This window comes from Schistocerca nitens, chromosome 11 (assembly GCF_023898315.1).
Source record: "Schistocerca nitens isolate TAMUIC-IGC-003100 chromosome 11, iqSchNite1.1, whole genome shotgun sequence".
NCBI classification, from domain to species: Eukaryota; Metazoa; Arthropoda; class Insecta; order Orthoptera; family Acrididae; genus Schistocerca; species Schistocerca nitens.
In genome coordinates this window covers 60,051,285-60,070,674 of record NC_064624.1, presented here as the reverse complement: position 1 = coordinate 60,070,674, position 19,390 = coordinate 60,051,285, and the positions used below count along the sequence as shown (strand labels likewise).

The 19,390-nt window shown below is 43.8% G+C and overlaps 1 protein-coding gene across 1 annotated transcript in view; it reads left to right on the top strand.

The window, feature by feature from the left end:
• The first annotated feature begins 1,533 nt into the window (after nt 1-1,533).
• Nucleotides 1,534-19,390, top strand: part of LOC126213187 (receptor-interacting serine/threonine-protein kinase 4-like) — an 83,915-nt gene continuing 66,058 nt past the window's right edge. The window contains exon 1 of the mRNA XM_049940813.1: nt 1,534-1,600. The gene's annotated coding sequence lies outside the window, so the exon portion shown is untranslated. The remainder of the gene's footprint in view (nt 1,601-19,390) is intronic.

Below are 19,390 nucleotides of genomic sequence, written 5' to 3'. Positions count from 1 at the left end.
CGGCGCTAACAATTAAGCGACCAAGAATGCCATCCCCATACTGATTCACTTGTTGCAACTGCGAATAAAAGTCAAAACGCTTGTCTTTTTCGTCGTCATTGAGCTCCTGCACTAGCTCTGATTTGAATGGTTTCGCAGACAGCTTATGTCGCAGGACTTTCCACACCGTCATTGCCGCCATTTCGAGTTCACGGGATGCAGGACGCACCGAATTCTTTGAGCTTCTTACGAATGTCTCTCGTATGCGCTCCGTATTCACCTCACACACACTGGGACGTCCGCTTCTCTTCTTGACGAATTTGTTGTACCAGTGGTAAATGGCCTTCCCTGTTGGTGGCATCTTACCGTACTTGGTTCTAAACAACCGTTGAACAGCTGTAGCACATTTATTTTTGTCGAACTCTAACAAAAAAATGGTTCAAAAATAGCTTAACATCTGAGGTGATCAGTCCCCTAGAACTTAGAACTACGTAAACCTAACTAACCTAAGGACATCACACACATTCATGTCCGAGGCAGGATTCGAACCTGAGACCGTAGCAGCAACGCGTTCCCGACTGAAGCGTCTAGAACCGCTCGGTCACAAGGCTGTCGAAGTCTTACACACATAAAGCTCACTCCGCACATGAACTAGCCATGTTTGCGACTAGCACTGACTATCGGCAAATTACGAATCTACGTGAAAAAAACTTTTAGGGGTTGTCTTCAAAATGACATATGTATAATATCTGTAAAATGTTTCGTTCTTGTGCAATAAATAGTTGGAAGTGTTCCTGGACTTTATGTACACCCTGTATTATTTGCCTCAGTGGTCTCAAAAATGGTTCAAATGGCGCTAAGCACTATCTGAGGTCATCAGTCCCCTAGACTTAAAACTACTTAAACCTAAGTAACCTAAGGACAACACACACATCCATGCCCGAGGCAGGATTCGAACCTGCGACCGTAGCAGCAGTGCGGTTCCGGACTGAAGCACTAGAACCATTTGGCCACACTGGCCGGCTCTTCGTAGTCTGCTTTGAAGATAAGGATGTTTGATCAGTATTGATGTTCATCATTGTCACATGATGTTGCCAACATTTTGCTTGAGGAATGGTATAAGACTGCCTTGAAAAACACACAGTGCCTGTATTTACACATTCCGAGAGGACTGGAAGCTGTTTTGAATGTTCTCCTACACCGAGTTGGGCGTGGTAGTGTGCTGTGATTTTTGTGTTTTCTTAGTTTTGCCCGCTCCTTGTAGGTGTCCAAGTAGTGGAATGATGATTTGGTACGGCAAGGACACGATAAGAAATGAGGCACAGTTTTTAGGGAGGTACCACAGTGGTGTTCTCTAGGTCCGGTTCACCAGGCCCTCCAAAGTGGCAGCTCGTGATTGTGGCTGTCGGAGCTGAACACAATGGCGTCCCAGTGCGAGGCACAGACAAGAGGCGGCAGCGGCCTATCTGGAGACAGCTGACGTCACGCGCAACATGGCCGCCTCTCGGTATATAAGCAGCGAGCAGAGAAACGCTTGCTAGTTGGAGAAGTGTCAGCCTACAGCGCGTACTGGGCGTGTCTGCACGTTTCACCAACCCGAGGACACAGCTGTCACTGCAAGGTGCGTGTTGCCGCTACAGTTGTTTTGATTTTCGTGTTTTCTCCCTCGGTTTTGTGTTATTGGGGGGAGTGTTGTACTAGGGGTTAGTGCACTTGGGAACACACGTTGTTTCCTTCTCAACAGTGATGGATGGTGCCTAAAATGACTGGGGGTTCATTACTTTCACTGTATTATGCAATCTGTCTTTCTGAATAATTTAATTTTCTAAATTACTTAAAATATTTTGCAGTGAACACATTGTGTGTCGTGGGGCGATCACTCTGTTTTTAAAATAATTGAAAAGCCACGATCGCTTCAATATCGTTTACTATATAACCGGTTTCAGCACTCTGAAGGCGCCACCATCGGATCTGTGAAGGTGTAACATAACAGGTTTGAGGGAGGGCTTACATCAGTTAACTATACAGGGTGTTACAAAAAGGTATGGCCAAACTTTCAGGAAACATTCCTCACACACAAGTACAGAAAAGGTGTTATGTGGACATGTGTCCGGAAACGCTTAATTGCCGGCCGCTGGTGGCCGAGCGGTTCTGGCGCTACAGTCTGGAACCGCGCGACCGCTACGGTCGCAGGTTCGAATCCTGCCTCGGGCATGGATGTGTGTGTTGTCCTTAGGTTAGTTAGGTTTAAGTAGTTCTAAGTTCTAGGGGACTTATGACCTCAGCAGTTGAGTCCCATAGTGCTCAGAGCCATTTTTGAACCAAACGCTTAATTTCCATGTTAGAGCTCATTTTAGTTTTGTCAGTATGTACTGTACTTTCTCGATTCACCGCCAGTTGGCCCAATTGAAGGAAGGTAATGTTGACTTCGGTGCTTGTGTTGACATGCGACTCATTGTGTCAATCCTCATTTCAGTGCAAATGTTCTCTTTACGGATGAGGCTTCATTCCAACGTGATCAAATTGTAAATTTTCACAATCAACATGTGTGGGCTGACGAGAATCCGCACGCAGTTGTGCAATCACGTCATCAACACAGATTTTCTGTGAACGTTTGAGCAGGCATTGTTGGTGATGTCTTGATTGGGCCCCACGTTCTTCCACCTACGCTCAATGGAGCACGTTATCACGATTTCATATGGGATACTCTACCTGTGCTGCTAGAACATGTGCCTTTACAAGTACGACACAACATGTGGTACATGCACGATGGAGCTCCTGCACATTTCAGTCGAAGTGTTCGTACGCTTCTCAACAACAGATTCGGTGACCGATGGATTGGTAGAGGCCTCCGCGCTCTCCTGACCTCAACCCTCTCGACTTTCATTTATGGGGGCATTTGGAAGCTCTTGTCTACGCAACCCCGGTACCAAATGTAGAGTCTCTTCTTGCTCGTATTGTGGACGGCTGTGATACAATACGCCTTTCTCCAGGGCTTCAGGGATTCCATGCGACGGAGGGTGGATGCACGTATCCTCGCTAACGGAGGACATTTTGAACATTCCCTGTAACAAAGTGTTTGAAGTCACGCTGGTACGTTCTGTTGCTGTGTGTTTCCATTCCATGATTAATGTGAAGAGAAGTAATAAAATGAGCTCTAACATGGGAAGTAAGCGTTTCCGGACACATGTCTACATAACATATTTTCTTTCTTTATGTGTGAGGAATGTTTCCTGAAAGCTTGGCCGTACCTTTTTGTAACACCCTGTATACATTACAATTATTACAGAACCACATACCTGAAACGTGAGTTAACATTTATAAAACCAATTGGACATCATGGCACATGAGGCAGACCATATGATTAAAAATCATTGTCATAACCAATAAAAAAAATAATAAAAAACTGCTCTCATGGTCGTTCTTTCCATAAAATATAAAACTGAAATCACCAGATGAAGCTAGCACTGCTCGCCATACACCGGTCGGCATCACCACTGCCCTATTCCGCACAGGATCACCTGCTGTTGATTCTAGCGGTTCACAACCGGCCACAAGATAGCGCTCTCCAAGCAGCGCATACACAGTCCCACGGTATAACCACTCATTACTACTAAAACACAACTTTACTGTAACTGCTTGTCACATACCCATGCAAAGCCCACATTTGCAAATACATTTCCTGTACATACTATAATCGCTATAAAGTACGTCAATTAGAAAGTAAAAGCATCTGAGGCACAGACATGATCCATTAGCGCCTTACAATGCTACGTAATATAATTTACCTTTTTTCGTACAAGGACATCAGGAATATGCACACAGAAAGGTGTTCATAACATGACTTAGGTACAATGTGGCGAGCGATTATAACCTGTATGCCGGGCTTTACCTGTCTAGGCACTATGGTCTTAGGTGTTGTCAGCGCTAAAAAGGAACGTATTAACTTGCTATAAAGTCTCTCACCATCTATACATTCGCTATGAGCAAGGTACGAATCAACTACGAAAACCTGCATAGGCACATGGAATTAAATAATACCAGGTCAGAAGCAAAGCGAAGGGCACAGGCAGTTTTGCTGTGTCATGGTTTTATAAAATGGTTCAAATGGCTCTGAGCACTTTGGGACTCAGCTTCTGAGGTCATCAGTCCCTTAGAACTTAGAACTACTTAAACCTAACTAACCTAAAGACATCACACACATCCATGCCCGAGGCAGGATTCGAACCTGCGACCGTAGCGGTCTCGCGGTTCCAGACTGCAGCGCCTTAGTTATTTCTGCATTACTTTCCTTATGAGACACATGAGATCACACTTCCCTTTAAACTCTGAGTGTAAATTTCTACCGGCCGTAGTGGCCGTGCGGTTCTAGGCGCTACATTATGGAGCCGAACGACCGCTACGGTCGCAGGTTCGAATCCTGCCTCGGGCATGGATGTGTGTGATGTCCTTAGGTTAGTTAGGTTTAAGTAGTTCTAAGTTCTAGGCGACTGATGACCTCAGAAGTTAAGTCGCATAGTGCTCAGAGCCATTTTTTTGTAAATTTCTAAAACTTTTATCTAAGTTGTACCAATTTCAATACATTATGTGCTGGTAAAAATGCTGAAAATATTCGCAGGATGATAGTTTGTTTAACGGGGGTATGACGTGAAACGGGCCGACTTGGAGCAGGAGAGGCACCACAGGACACTTTAATATCTACTGTCTGTACTTTTACAAATAACTTCATGAAACTTTGTTAGCATGACCAGGAAGAATTCAGGATTCACACTCACAGCAGAGGAAGTTCAAAAACATAACAAAACAAATTTTTTCACATGTGAAATTTCGTCATTTTTTCACTTGCTATTGGCTGCATTTGTTGCTGTAGATACACTTTTCTTCATAACTAAGAGAGATTCTTCGGTGAATTTTGCACAGCATACAAGCCATACTTACAGGTGTATGAAACTCTAGAATTTCCCAAATCTGTTAAAAACTGTGGTAAAAATTGAGATAATTAACTACAAAATTCGAGTTTTCTCTAAACACAAAGTTTAAAACGTAACAGCCCATTCATTTTTCCATAGATTAAATAAATTCTAGAGTTTCATACACCTGTAAGTATGGTTTGTAAGCTGTGCAAAATTCATCGAAGAATCTCTCTTACGTATGAAGAAAAGTGTACCTATAGTAACAAATGGAGCCAACAGTAAGTGAAAAAATCATGAAATTACACATTTAAAAAATATTTTTTCGTGCCTTTGAACTTCCACTCCTATGAGTGTGAATCCTGAATCCTTCCTGGTCATGCTGTTAAAGTTTTATGAATTTATTTGTAAAAGTATAGTCAGTGCAAATTAAAATGTCCTGTGGTGCCTCTCCTTCTCGAAGTCGGCCCGTTTGACGTCCTACCCCCCCCCCCCCCCCCCCCTAAGAAGTCACAAGCATTATTGTGCTGCTCATAATACAAACACGTATAAAATCCAGTTGGCACCTCGTGCAAGTGTTTAAACACCCTGCGCACATCAAACGAAACATTCTCAGTCTAAAATACAGGGATGGCCATAAACTAACCAAATGTAGGAAAACATTACATTTCTCTCAGTGACGCAAGGCGTTGTCTCGTCGTTGGAAGTCTGAAACGATCTATTTCGGCCCGGTGATCACAATATGAAACAAAACTGATGCTGCACGGAATCCAATCGTTGCAGCATAGATTGATGCAGAAAGTTGATGGAGTTGACCCACTAAACATTTAAAATCGAATCCGAAAGATCGTGCAGGCAAGGACGGAAAGGGTTAAGTGGCTGGCAGAGGGTTCATCGAACTACCTGTTATTCCTCTCTCGAACAGGTCGCGGAGGAAACGATCACTTACATCTTCCCATGCGACCTCTGACTTCCCTCATTGTACACTCCTGGAAATTGAAATAAGAACACCGTGAATTCATTGTCCCAGGACACATTCCTGGGGTCAGATACATCACATGATCACACTGACAGAACCACAGGCACATAGGCACAGGCAACAGAGCATGCACAATGTCGGCACTAGTACAGTGTATATCCACCTTTCGCAGCAATGCAGGCTGCTATTCTCCCATGGAGACGATCGTAGAGATGCTGGATGTAGTCCTGTGGAACGGCTTGCCATGCCATTTCCACCTGGCGCCTCAGTTGGACCAGTGTTCGTGCTGGACGTGCAGACCGCGTGAGACGACGCTTCATCCAGTCCCAAACATGCTCAATGGGGGACAGATCCGGAGATCTTGCTGGCCAGGGTAGTTGACTTACACCTTCTAGAGCACGTTGGATGGCACGGGATACATGCGGACGTACATTGTCGTGTTGGAACAGCAAGTTCCCTTGCCGGTCTAGGAATGGTAGAACGATGGGTTCGATGACGGTTTGGATGTACCGTGCACTATTCAGTGTCCCCTCGACGATCACCAGTGGTGTACGGCCAGTGTAGGAGATCGCTCCCCACACCATGATGCCGGGTGTTGGCCCTGTGTGCCTCGGTCGTATGCAGTCCTGATTGTGGCGCTCACCAGCACGGCGCCAAACACGCATACGACCATCATTGGCACCAAGGCAGAAGCGACTCTCATCGCTGAAGACGACACGTCTCCATTCGTCCCTCCATTCACGCCTGTCGCGACACCACTGGAGGTGGGCTGCACGATGTTGGGGCGTGAGCGGAAGACGGCCTAACGGTGTGCGGGACCGTAGCCCAGCTTCATGGAGTCGGTTGCGAATGGTCCTCGCCGATACCCCAGGAGCAACAGTGTCCCTAATTTGCTGGGAAGTGGCGGTGCGGTCCCCTACGGCACTGCGTAGGATCCTACGGTCTTGGCGTGCATCCGTGCGTCGCTGCGGTCCGGTCCCAGGTCGACGGGCACGTGCACCTTCCGCCGACCACTGGCGACAACATCGATGTACTGTGGAGACCTCACGCCCCACGTGTTGAGCAATTCGGCGGTACGTCCACCCGGCCTCCCGCATGCCCACTATACGCCCTCGCTCAAAGTCCGTCAACTGCACATACGGTTCACGTCCACGCTGTCGCGGCATGCTACCAGTGTTAAAGACTGCGATGGAGCTCCGTATGCCACGGCAAACTGGCTGACACTGACGGCGGCGGTGCACAAATGCTGCGCAGATAGCGCCATTCGACGGCCAACACCGCGGTTCCTGGTGTGTCCGCTGTGCCGTGCGTGTGATCTTTGCTTGTACAGCCCTCTCGCAGTGTCCGGAGCAAGTATGGTGGGTCTGACACACCGGTGTCAATGTGTTCGTTTTTCCATTTCCAGGAGTGTATTATGATTATCATTCCTCCCTGTGTAGGATGGCATCAACAAAATATTTTCCCATTCGAAAGAGGAAGTTGGTGGTCGAAACGTCTTGAGAAGATCCCGCCACAGCGAGAAACGCCTTTGTTTTAATGATGTCCACCACAAATCCTGTATCATGTCCGCGACACTCTCTGCCCCATTTCTCGATAATACAAAAGATGCTGCTCTTCTGTGAACTTCCTCGATGTGCTCCACTAGTCCTGTCTAGTGAGGACCTCGCAAAACGTAGCAGTGCTGCAAAAGAGGACGGATAACCGTAGTGTAGGCATCCTCTTTAATAGATCTGTTTCATCTTCCAAGTGTTCGACCAATAAAACGCAGTGTTTGATTCGCCTTCTCCACAACATTTTCTATGTGTCCTTTCCGATTTGTGTTGTTCCTAATTGTAATTCCTGCGTATTTTGTTGAATTAACAGTTTTTAGATTCGATTGATTTATCCTTTAACCGAAGTTAATCGGATTCCTTTTAGCACTCATATAGATGACCTCACACTTTTCATTATTTAGGGTCATTTGCCAATTTTCGCATCATTCAGATATCTTTTCTAAATCTATTTGCAATTAGTTTTTATATTCTGGTGAGTTCACTACGCGACAAACGACACCGTCACCTGGAAACAACCTAAGACGGCTGCTCCGACTGTCTTCTAAATCATTTACATAGAGAAGGAAGAACAGTGAGCCTCGGGGAATCCTTTTGTTTTACTCAATGACTTTTCGTCAATTACAAGCATCTCCCATTGAAGTCCGTGCTAAAAATTTCGAGCTTCTGCAGAAGATCGCGAAACATGGGAATTTTGGATTGGTTTCAATTTCGCATGCTTTTTTTCGTTGTTTCTGCAATGGTGTTCTGACCCGTTTTGTGTACCACGGGGGATCGGCTTCGTCGTTTTTTGATTTATTTGGTATAAATCTCTGAATTGCTGTCGATATTGTTTCTCTGAATTCAAGTCACATCTGGTACACTTTACTGTTAATCTTGATGGAGTGGAAATTGTCTCTCAGGAAGGTGTCAAGCGAATTTTTATCTGCTTTTTTGAACAGATATATTTTTCGTTTATTTTTGCCGGATTTGGGAGTTGCAGTATTCAGTCTCCCTACGACAACCCTGTGTTCTCTAATCCCTCTATCCGTTTTGATGTTCGTTACCAGCTCAACATTATTCGTTGCTAAGACGCCAAGTGCGTTTTCACAACTGTTTACTATTCGAGTGCGCTCATGAACTAAATGCTCGAACTAATTGTGAGAGAATGCGTTTAGCGTAATTTCGAATGCCACTTTATGCGTACCTCACTTTAGTAAACCATTGTGTATATCTTTGGATGCACCATTAGAAAGGATAATATTGTTCATTTGCTTTACAACTGCATCTCAAGCTGAAGAGAAATTTATTAGCACTCTGAATACTCTAGGACTGTTAAATTTTGTTGTTTCATAACGTTCACGTAAGTTGAAACTGACCCCAGTCAAGTTACTTTGGAAATGACATAACCAATTTTCTTTAAGCTGTCATTGCGTCTTTGTAAAAATACTTTGTCTGAAATATGACTTAAGCTGTTGCCTGATTTCTGTTTTTCTGAGGAATTATAAATGTAAATGAACATTCTTTTGTGCGGTGAATTTCACGTGCCTCATAACTTTCTGTGTTAGATGACTCAGTGTTAGACCTGATCCTGCTTGTATCTTTACCCTTAGCAAACAGCAAAAACGTAAAACAAAGTAGTTTATTTGTAGAAATGCAGCCATAAAACCAACTATTTCTTTTATATATATTCTAGCCAGAACCCAGTCACACATACTTCTCCTGAGTTGTTGCTTGCCACATGGAATCCCCAAAAATTACCTTACCATCAAATTACCCATCTCCGGGCTCTACCCTTCCTTCCACAATCACCTTTATCCAGACTCCACCAACATGGTCCAAAATGGTTCAAATGGCTCTGAGCACTATGGGACTTAACACCTGTGGTCATCAGTCCCCTAGAACTTAGAACTACTTAAACCTAACTAACCTAAGGACATCACACACATCCATGCCCGAGGCAGGATTCGAACCTGCGACCGTAGCAGTCGCACGGTTCCGGACTTCGCGCCTAGAACCGCGAGACCACCGCGGCCGGCAACATGGCCCTGCAAAACCATATCAACCAAGCCCAAACTTCCTTGCAGTACCTTCTGTTCATCGGTAATATTCTCCTGCTATGAAATCCCAAATTGCTGGAACCCATAATACACATTGAATCTCTTGGACTCCATGAACTAGAGCAACATGCACAACGCTATGTCAAAAAACTGTATATCCTGGTCACTTCATATGCCTTGGACTACCACTAACAACCAATTCAACACATACCTCCAAATTTCCCCCACAGCCCCTCATAGCCAACAAACCCTGGCTTGCAGACCTACTACATTTACCCCACCCTCAAAACTTACTCCCGATACAGAATCCAGAACCTAAACAGACCCAAAACAGAGTCATGACCCTTTCCTCCAAAAGCCTTAGCCCTGCAGGAGAATGTCCTTTCTAAAGCCTCATCTTTTGCCCCTCTCAAATTCAGTCATGCAAGACTTATTAGAGGCCATGTCTCCATCTTCCAGTCCCTACAGTTGTAACACTTTCTCGCCACCAACCCTATTATTCAGGCTCAATCGGTGACCATTGAACCCTGCCTGACTCAGTTCACTCCTCCATCCAACCGTGATCAACCCCCACTACCCCCAAATCAGACCCTGTTAACTTTCCAGACTTTCTTAACCTTGAACCTTGAACCTTCCCCAAATACCTCAACATGCAAACTAACCTTACATCTGCAGAAAGAAGTGTAATCCACTACTTGTCAGGAAATGGAATACCACCTTTTGGAGCAATGACCACTGCAAGATTCGAAGGAAGAGAGTCAGTGCAGATTTGGAAGGTACCAGAGCCATACAGACTCCAGTGCCGTGGGCAGCTGACCCGGGTTTCTTGATTGAGTATCGATGGTGTGAGCAGCCCAATCGAGGTGGTCCGACAGGCTCTCTATTAGGTCTAAATCTGGGGAGGTTGGGGGCTACAGGACTATGGCAAACTCCTCCTAGCGCTTTTCGAACCACACACATACACCACCTGCTGTGTGACATGTCGCATTGTACTGCTGGTACATGCCATAGTGCCAAGGAAAAACAAACTGTATTTTGAGGTGGACATGGTCCTCAAGGACAATTACATACTTGTGTTGTTCCAGTGTGCCTTACAGAATGACGAGATTACCCGGGGAACGCAACGAAAACATACCACATTCCATAACACTGCCTTCTCCAGCCCGAACCAGTCGCTTGGTGCAGAGGCTCATACACAGCAACGTTTTCTATACAGTCGTTGAGGTAAAAATGTTGGTAGCCCCTTGGTTCATTTGGGCAGTCTTCTGTTCAACGGTTTCACGTCTGTTCACCTTTATACATCTCTGCAGCCATTCTTCAAAATGGTTCAAATGGCTCTGAGCACTATGGCAACACCTGAGGTCATCAGTCACCTTGAACTTAGAACTACTTAAACCTAACTAACCTAAGGACATCAAACATCCATGCCTGAGGCAGGATTCGAACCTGCGACCGTAGCAGTCGCGCGGTTCCTGACTGAAGCGCCTAGAACCGCTCAGCCACCCCGGCCGGCCGCCATCCTTCACCTGTAGCACACTGCAGGCTCCTTGCCGACGATTCTGGATACCGCCATTTTGCCATATCCAATATACTTTAACCATGGCAGCATACAAACACTTTACAAACTTAGCTGTTTCGAAAATAGTTTTTATCCTTGGCCTGAAAGCCAGTGATCAAATATTTTTGAGTGCCAGACAAGCCGCTCCATCTTCGCATTATGACAAAAACTGCTCTATTTTCCACATCCCCCAACACGCATTATGTAACCCCCCACTAATGCTTTTACCTGCCTTTTGTGTCTGTTGTTGCACTCTGACGTCGAACATTGACGATAATCACACTGATGTGACTGAATGATATATTCGCTATAGGACTCATGCAGTTGGGCAATATTCTAAGATGTGGTATGTAAGTGATTCGTAAGTGCTCTCCTTTGTAGAGTGACTGCATTTTCCCAGTATCCTACCTATGAACCAAACTCCAGCACCTGCCTTACCTGTCGCCGAGCCTGTGTGATAATTTCATTTAATGTTGTTGTTGTTGAGGTCTTCAGTCCAAAGATTGGCTGGATGCAGCTTCCCTTGCTACTCTATCCTGTGCAAGCTTCTTCATCTCCGAGTACCTACTGCAGCCTACATCCTTCTGAATCTGCTTAGTGTATTCATCTCTTGGTCTCCCTCTACGATTTTTACCCCCAGCTTCCCTCCAGAACTAAATTGGTGATCCCTCGATGCCTCAGAACATGTCCTACCAACCGATCCCTTCTTCTAATCAAGTTGTGCCACAAATTCCTCTTCTCCCCTATTCTATTCAGTACCTCCTCATTAGTTATGTGATCTAACCATATAATCATCAGCATTTCTCTGTAGCAACAAATTTCAAAAGTTTCTACTGTCTTTTTGTCTAAAATGTTTATCGTCAATTTTTTACTTCCATACATGGCTACACCCCATACAAATACTTTCAGAAAGGACTTCCTGACACTTAAATCTATACCCAATGTTAACAAACTTCTCTTCTTCAGGAATTCTGTTCTTAGCATTGCCAGTCTACATTTTATCTCCTCACTACTTCGACCATCATTAGTTATGTTGCATCCCAAATACCAAAACTCCTTTACTACTTTAAGTGTCTCATTTCCTAATCTAATTCCCTCAGCATCACTTGATTTAATTCAACTACATTCAATTATCCTCGTTTTGCTTTTGTTGATGTTCATCTTATACCCTCCATTCAAGACACTGTCCATTCCGTTCAACTGCTCTTCCAGGTCCTTTGCTGTCTCTGACAGAATTACAATGTCATCGGCAAACTTCAGAGTTGTTATTTCTTCTCCGTGGATTTTAATTCGTACTCCAAATTTTCCTTTTGTTTCCTTTACTGCTAGCTCAATATACAGATTGAATAACATCAGGGAGAGGCTACAACCCTGTCTCACTCCCTTCCCAACCACTGCTTCCCTTTCATACCCCTCGACTCTTATAACTGCCATCTGCTTTCCGTGCAAATTGTAAATAGCCTTTCGCTCCCTGTATTTTACCCCTGCCACCTTTAGAATTTGAAAGGGAGTATTCCAGTCAACATTGTCGAATGCTTTCTCTAAGTCTACAAATACCATAAACGTAGAGTTGTCTTTCCTTAACCTATCTTCTATGAGAAGTCGTAGGGTCAGTATCGCCTTGCATGTCGCTATATTTCTCCGGAATCCAAACCAATCTTCCCCGAGGTTGGTATCTGCCAGTTTTTCCATTCTTCTGTAAAGGATTCATATTAGTGTTTTGCAGCCGTGACTTATTAACCTGATAGTTCAGTAATTTTCACACCTGTCGGCACCTGCTTTTTTGTAATTGGAATTATTATATTCTTCTTGAAGTCTGAGGGTATTTCGCCTTTCTCATACAACTTGTTTGTCATGGCTGGCTCTCGCAAGGCTATTAGTAGTTCTAGCAGGGTGTTGCCCTCTCCCAGGGCCTTGTTTTGCCTTAAGTCTTTCAATGCTTTGTCAAATTCTTAATGCAGTATCGTATCTCCCTTTTCATCTTCCTGTATATCCTCTTTCATTTCCATAATATCTCAGGTACGTCTCTGGATCCAACTTATTTTTTCCCCTATGCCCACAGGTGCAAAATTTCGGTGCGAAATGCGATCTTCCCTGTACCTATGCGTTAAAGTTCGCCAGTCTGGGAGAGTACAGATCTCCAAGCCTGTGGATGGTCTCCACTTACCTGTGTTGTTAATTCCCAGTGTCTCCTCCCTCCTGCTCCCACTGCTTCTCTCTCCATCCATCTCTCTTTCTCTTTTACTGCCACTGTCTCTCACTCTCACTAACCATTACTATCTCCTCTCTCTTTGGCTCCCACTGTTTTCCACCTCTGCTTCTGTTTCAGTGCCAGTTTCTGTCTCTCACTGACCATCACTGTCCCCTCTCTCTTTCTCGCTCGTTGGCACTGTCTTCCCTCTCTCCCACAACTGTTGTCTCTGTGTTACTCTCTTTCAGCACAAAAAGGCGCGAGTATGTTCACATGCCAAAATTTTTGGTGAGCAGGCAGAATGAGGATTCAGCCAGCAGGTTGCCCCCTCTTCTGTCAGAGTGTTTGGAATAGGAATATATTTGCCTTTTTTGGGCTTCCATAGGAGCAGTTTTCCGCTTTTTCCCTTCTTTTCAACGCAACAGCAGGATGTGTTGCTTTAAAACGAATTTTACAGCTCAGTAAAATTTTGACAATATCTTTATATACTTAGACATATTTATATACTTTGATGCATATAAACAACAAATACGTAAGCGTAATATAAGGTTAATACAAAACAGTTTGCCTTAGGTTTTTTTCTAGATACTTTGCTCATCGATCGCAATTCACTTGCTTGTGATTTACATCTTAAAAGGATAAAGATATTAATAGGAATATTTCACTGAATTTGCAGTCTCTCCAGCTTCAGATAATTTTTGTCAGTCATTTGCAGTTCTTTCCAGACATGTTAAGAACCTTTTAGCTCATTTTTGGGCACTGTAGTACCACTTTGGGCAAATTTGTAAAGGTGTGGATTGTCCATTATACAGGCTGCGCGTCACGCAGCTTTATTGGCGGAGAAATGTCGACGAAACACATGGTTCTGTGACCTCAGAACACTTTCGATGACCCTAGAACCCTTACCGCGTGTTCGCTACCTCAGTTAAAACTACATTTACACCTCAGAGCAGATATTACCTGCATATTCTGCATGAAAACACTTGAATCTCTTGATATCGGTAACGGATAGTGATATCGAAAAAAATTTCAAGGTTCCCCGATAACATCATCGTATGAGCACATGATAAATATTTCACCCATGTGCCGTGAACAGAAGTTATATCTACATCTACATCTACATACACACTCCACAATGCACCATACGGTGCGTGACGGAGGGTACCTCGTACCACAACTAGCATCTTCTCTCCCTGTTCCAAACAGAACGAGGGAAAAATGACTGCCTATATGCCTCTGTACGAGCCCTAATCTCTCTTATCTTTGTGGTCTTTCCGCGAAATGTAAATTGGCGGCAGTAAAATTGTACTGCAGTCAGCCTCAAATGCTGGTTCTCTAAATTTGCTCAGTAGCGATTTACGAAAAGAACGCCTCCTTTCCTCTAGAGACTCCCACCCGAGTTCCTGAAGCACTTCCGTATCACTCGCGTGATGATCAAACCTACCAGTAAAAAATCTAGCAGCCCGCCTCTGAATTGCTTCTATGTCCTCCCTCAATCCGACCTGATAGGGATCCCAAACGCTCGAGCAGTACTCGAGAATAGGTCGTATTAGTGTTTTATAAGCGGTCTCCTTTACAGATGAACCACATCTTCCCAAAATTCTACCAATGAACCGAAGACGACTATCCGCCTTCCCCACAACCGCCATTACATGCTTGTCCCACTTCATATCGCTCTGCAATGTTACCCCCAAATATTTAATCGACGTGACTGTGTCAAGTGCTACACTACTAATGGAGTATTAAAACATTACGGGATTCTTTTTCCTATTCACCTGCATTAATTTACATTTATCTACATTTAGAGTTAGCTGCCATTCTTTACACCAATTACAAATCCTGTCCAAGTCATCTTGTATCCTCCTACAGTCACTCAACGACGACACCTTCCCGTACGCCACAGCATCATCAGCAAACAGCCGCACATTACTATCCACCCTATCCAAAAGATCATTTATGTAGATAGAAAACAATAGCGGACCTACCACACTTCCCTGGGGCACTCCACATGATACCCTCACCTCCGATGAACACTCTCCATCGATGGCAACGTACTGGGTTCTATAGAAGTGGCTAGCACAACAGTTGGTACCTCTGCTACCCAAAAATCGTGGTTCTTTTCGTTATATCTTGATAATTGATAGATATTTTCGGAAAAGGCAAAATGGTAACATCTAGATGAATATGTGATGAATGTACATTTAAAATTTTAGCCATTTTCTGTGATTTGTTGTTTAGAAAATTGCGTTCCACGCTGCAAGAACGCCTGAAAACGAGCTTTGTGGTTCGCGATAAAGCACAATGTCATCGAGAAAAGTTTCGAAGTTCACTGAGTATTGTCTTAAGAAGTGATTCCATTGATCGTCACCGGGCCAAATATCTCAATAAATAAGCGTCAAACGAAAAAACTACAATGAACGAAACTTGTCTAGCTTGAAGGGGGAAACCAGGTGGCGCTATGGTTGGCCCGCTAGATGGCGGGACATATCTGTTAATTTTTTTCAGTCTTATTTCCAATATCAACTGCGACGTCAGATATGCCTGTCTGATGTCTTGACCTTTCCTAAAGCCAAACTGTTCTTCATGCTACAGATCCTCGATTTTATTTTCCATTCAACAGCTTTATGACATCATTCACAACCGAAGTAGTGAATGCACCCAGGCCAGAGAGGCTGCAACGTTATATGTAAGTTCGTTCTGCAAAATTCTTTGTAAATCTGACTCGGTTTGGTATTCACTGAAATAACATTGGATACCCTCTCAACCCATGAAGTTTCATTTTGCTCCTTATTTGTCTTCTGAGTGCTTCACATTCTTTGTCAGTCATTGCGTTTGTGTTACAGATGAGATTTCAGACATCTTAATAATGTGCCAAATAAAATTAGCTACAAGCACTGTCAAAACTGTGGTACATGTTGCTTAGCTACATAACTGTATATATCTTAATGTTATGTATGCCACTAAAGATATGCCTGCGAATCAACATCAGCGTGGCATAATAAATTTGAAATAAATCTTACACCGTCGATGTCGACATTTGACTGATCAAAATTTAGTCCCTGAGCACAGAACCTCTTCACTTATTAGATGTTGATGTTGCTGTTGGTAGTGGTGGTCCGTCCAGAGACTGGTTTGATGCAGCTCTCCATGCTACTCTATCCTGTGCAAGCCTCTGCATCTCCGAATAACTACTGCAACCTACGTCCCTCTGAATCTCTTAGTGTGTTCATCTCTTAGTCCTCCTCTACGATTTTTAATTCCCCCCTCCCCCCCCAAAAAAAAAATTCTTTCTTATACTAAACTGGTGATCCCTTGATGTCTCAGGATGTGTCACGTCAACCGATCCCTTCTTTTAGTCAAGTTGGCTCCATATTTCTTGTTCTGTTCAGTACCTCCTCATTAGTTACATGACCAACCCATACAATCCACCGAATTATTCTGTAGCTCCATATTTCAAAAGTTTATATTGTCTCCTTCTTTAAACAGTCTATCACCCATATTTCGTTTCCATACATCGCCACACTCCATACAAATTCTTCCAGAGAAGGCTTCCTAACAATTAATTCTATATTCGATATTAATAAACTTCTTTTCTTCGGAAACGTTTTTCCCCTTGTGAGTCTGCATTTCATATCCTCCCTAATTCGACCATCATCAGTTAGTTTGCTGCCCAAATAGCAAAACACATCTACAACTTTGAGTGACTCGTTTCAGCATCACCTGATTTAATTCTACAACATTCCATTATCCTCCTTTTGCTTTCGTTGATGTTGCAAGTCCTTTGCTGTGTCTGACAGAATTACAGTGTTATCAGCAAACCTCAAGGTTTTTATTTCTGCTCCCTGAACTTTAATTCCTACTCTAAATTTTTCTTTGGCTTCCTTTACTGCTTGGTCAATGTACAGATTTGTGTCACACTCTTCTCAGCCACTACCTCCCTTTCATATCCCTCGACTCTTATGACTGCCATCTGGTTCTGTACAAGCTGTACCTATCCTTTCGCTCCCTGTATTTTACTCCTGCTTCCTTCAGAATTTCAAACGGAGTATTCCAGTCAACATTATCGAAAGCTTTCTCCAAGTCTACAAATTCTATTAACATAGATTTGTCTTCTCTTAACCTATCTTCTGAAATAAGTCATACGGTCGTACTGCCTCGCGTTTTCCTGCGTTTCCTCGGTATCCAAACCTATCTTCTCCGAGGTCAGCTTCTACCAGTTTTTCAATTCTTTTGTAGATAATTCGTGTTGGTATTTTGCAAGTGTGACTTATTAGCTGATAGTTCGGCAATTTTTGCACCTGTTATCAACTGCTTTCTTTGGAATTGGAATTATTACATTCTTCTTGAGGGTATTTCGCCTTGCTCGTAAGTCCGCAGCTCGTGGAAGTGCGGTAGCGTTCTCGCTTCCCACGCCGGAGTTCCCGGGTTCGATTCCCGGCGGGGTCAGGGATTTTCTCTGCCTCGTGATGACTGGGTGTTGTGTGATGTCCTTAGGTTAGTTAGGTTTAAGTAGTTCTGAGTTCTAGGGGACCGATGACCATAGCTGTTAAGTCCCATAGTGCTCAGAGCCATTTGAACCAAATGCAATGCCTTGCTCGTACATCTTGCTCACCAGATGGAGCAGTTTTATCACGGCTGGTTTTCATAATAGCTGTAGCGGAATATTGTCTACTCCTGGGCTTGTTTCGATTTCGGTCTTTCAGTGGTCTGTCTAATTCTTGCCACAGTATCATATCTTCCATCTGATCTTCCTATACGTCTTCTTGCATTTCTATAATATTGGCTCAGAGTTCATCCCCCTTGTATAGACCCTCGACATACTCCTTCCACCTTTCAGCTTTCCCTTATTTGCTTATGACTGATTTTCCATTTGAGCTCTTGATATTCGTACATCTGTTTCTCATTTCTCCAAAGGCCACTTTAATTTTCCTGTAGGTCATATCTATCTGTCCCCTAGTGAGAATGCTTCTAAATCCTTACATCTCTCCTTTAGCCAACCCTGCTTAGTCATTTTCCGCTTCCAGTCGATATCATTTTTTGGACGTTTGTATGCTCTTTTGTCTGCTTCATTTGCTGCTATTTGGTATTAGATACAGTAAGGGAATTGTACTGATATGAATATTTTGATTCGTTATAGCACAGCCAGATGCATCCTAATGAGGCAGCAGGATTGGCGCAATTGCTCCTCTGATATGTCCCACGCTCAATAGAATTCTGTGCCCTTTTGACATTATAACTTGCACATTGAAACTCATTAAGAAAGTCTCTCAGTTTTACCAGGAGTCCTGCGTTCACAAATTTTTCAACATGGCCAGCCTAAATGACAGATTATGTGTTACTACCTGTCCAGCCCTGAACCCTGTGAGACTAAAATGATGCCTTTTGCCTCAGAGAATTTCTGGGAATATTTCTTCGTTTAATGGAGGAATTGTGGAGTAACATTCTACATTCTACATTCATACTCCGCAAGCCACCCAACGGTGTGTGGCGGAGGGCACTTTACGTGCCACTGTCATTACCTCCCTTTCCTGTTCCAGTCGCGTATGGTTCGCGGGAAGAACGACTGTCTGAAGGCCTCCGTGCGCGCTCGAATCTCTCTAATTTTACATTCGTGATCTCCTCGGGAGGTATAAGTAGGGGGAAGCAATATACTCGATACCTCATCCAGAAACGCACCCTCTCGAAACCTGGCGAGCAAGCTACACCTTGATGCAGAGCGCCTCTCTTCCAGAGTCTGCCACTTGAGTTTGCTAAACATCTCCGTAACGCTATCACGGTTACCAAATAACCCTGTGACGAAACGCGCCGCTCTTCTTTGGATCTTCTCTATCTCCTCCGTCAACCCGATCTGGTACGGATCCCACACTGATGAGCAATACTCAAGTATAGGTCGAACGAGTGTTTTGTAAGCCACCTCCTTTGTTGATGGACTACATTAATGATCTGGCGACTGTATTTTATTCATTTATTTCAACTAGCCACACAGTTACAGTTAGCTAAAGTAATAAGGGAGCAATGTTTAGTTTAAAATTGGTTATGGCATACTACATGAAACGGAAAAAATCCTTCCCAATAACATCAGTAGATCTTGTGAAGTAATATGACTGCCTTCATAGACTTCAGTACTAAAAATTTTAAGGAATTTGGGACGCCGTCCAAAAGTAATTATATTAATAGGACTCAG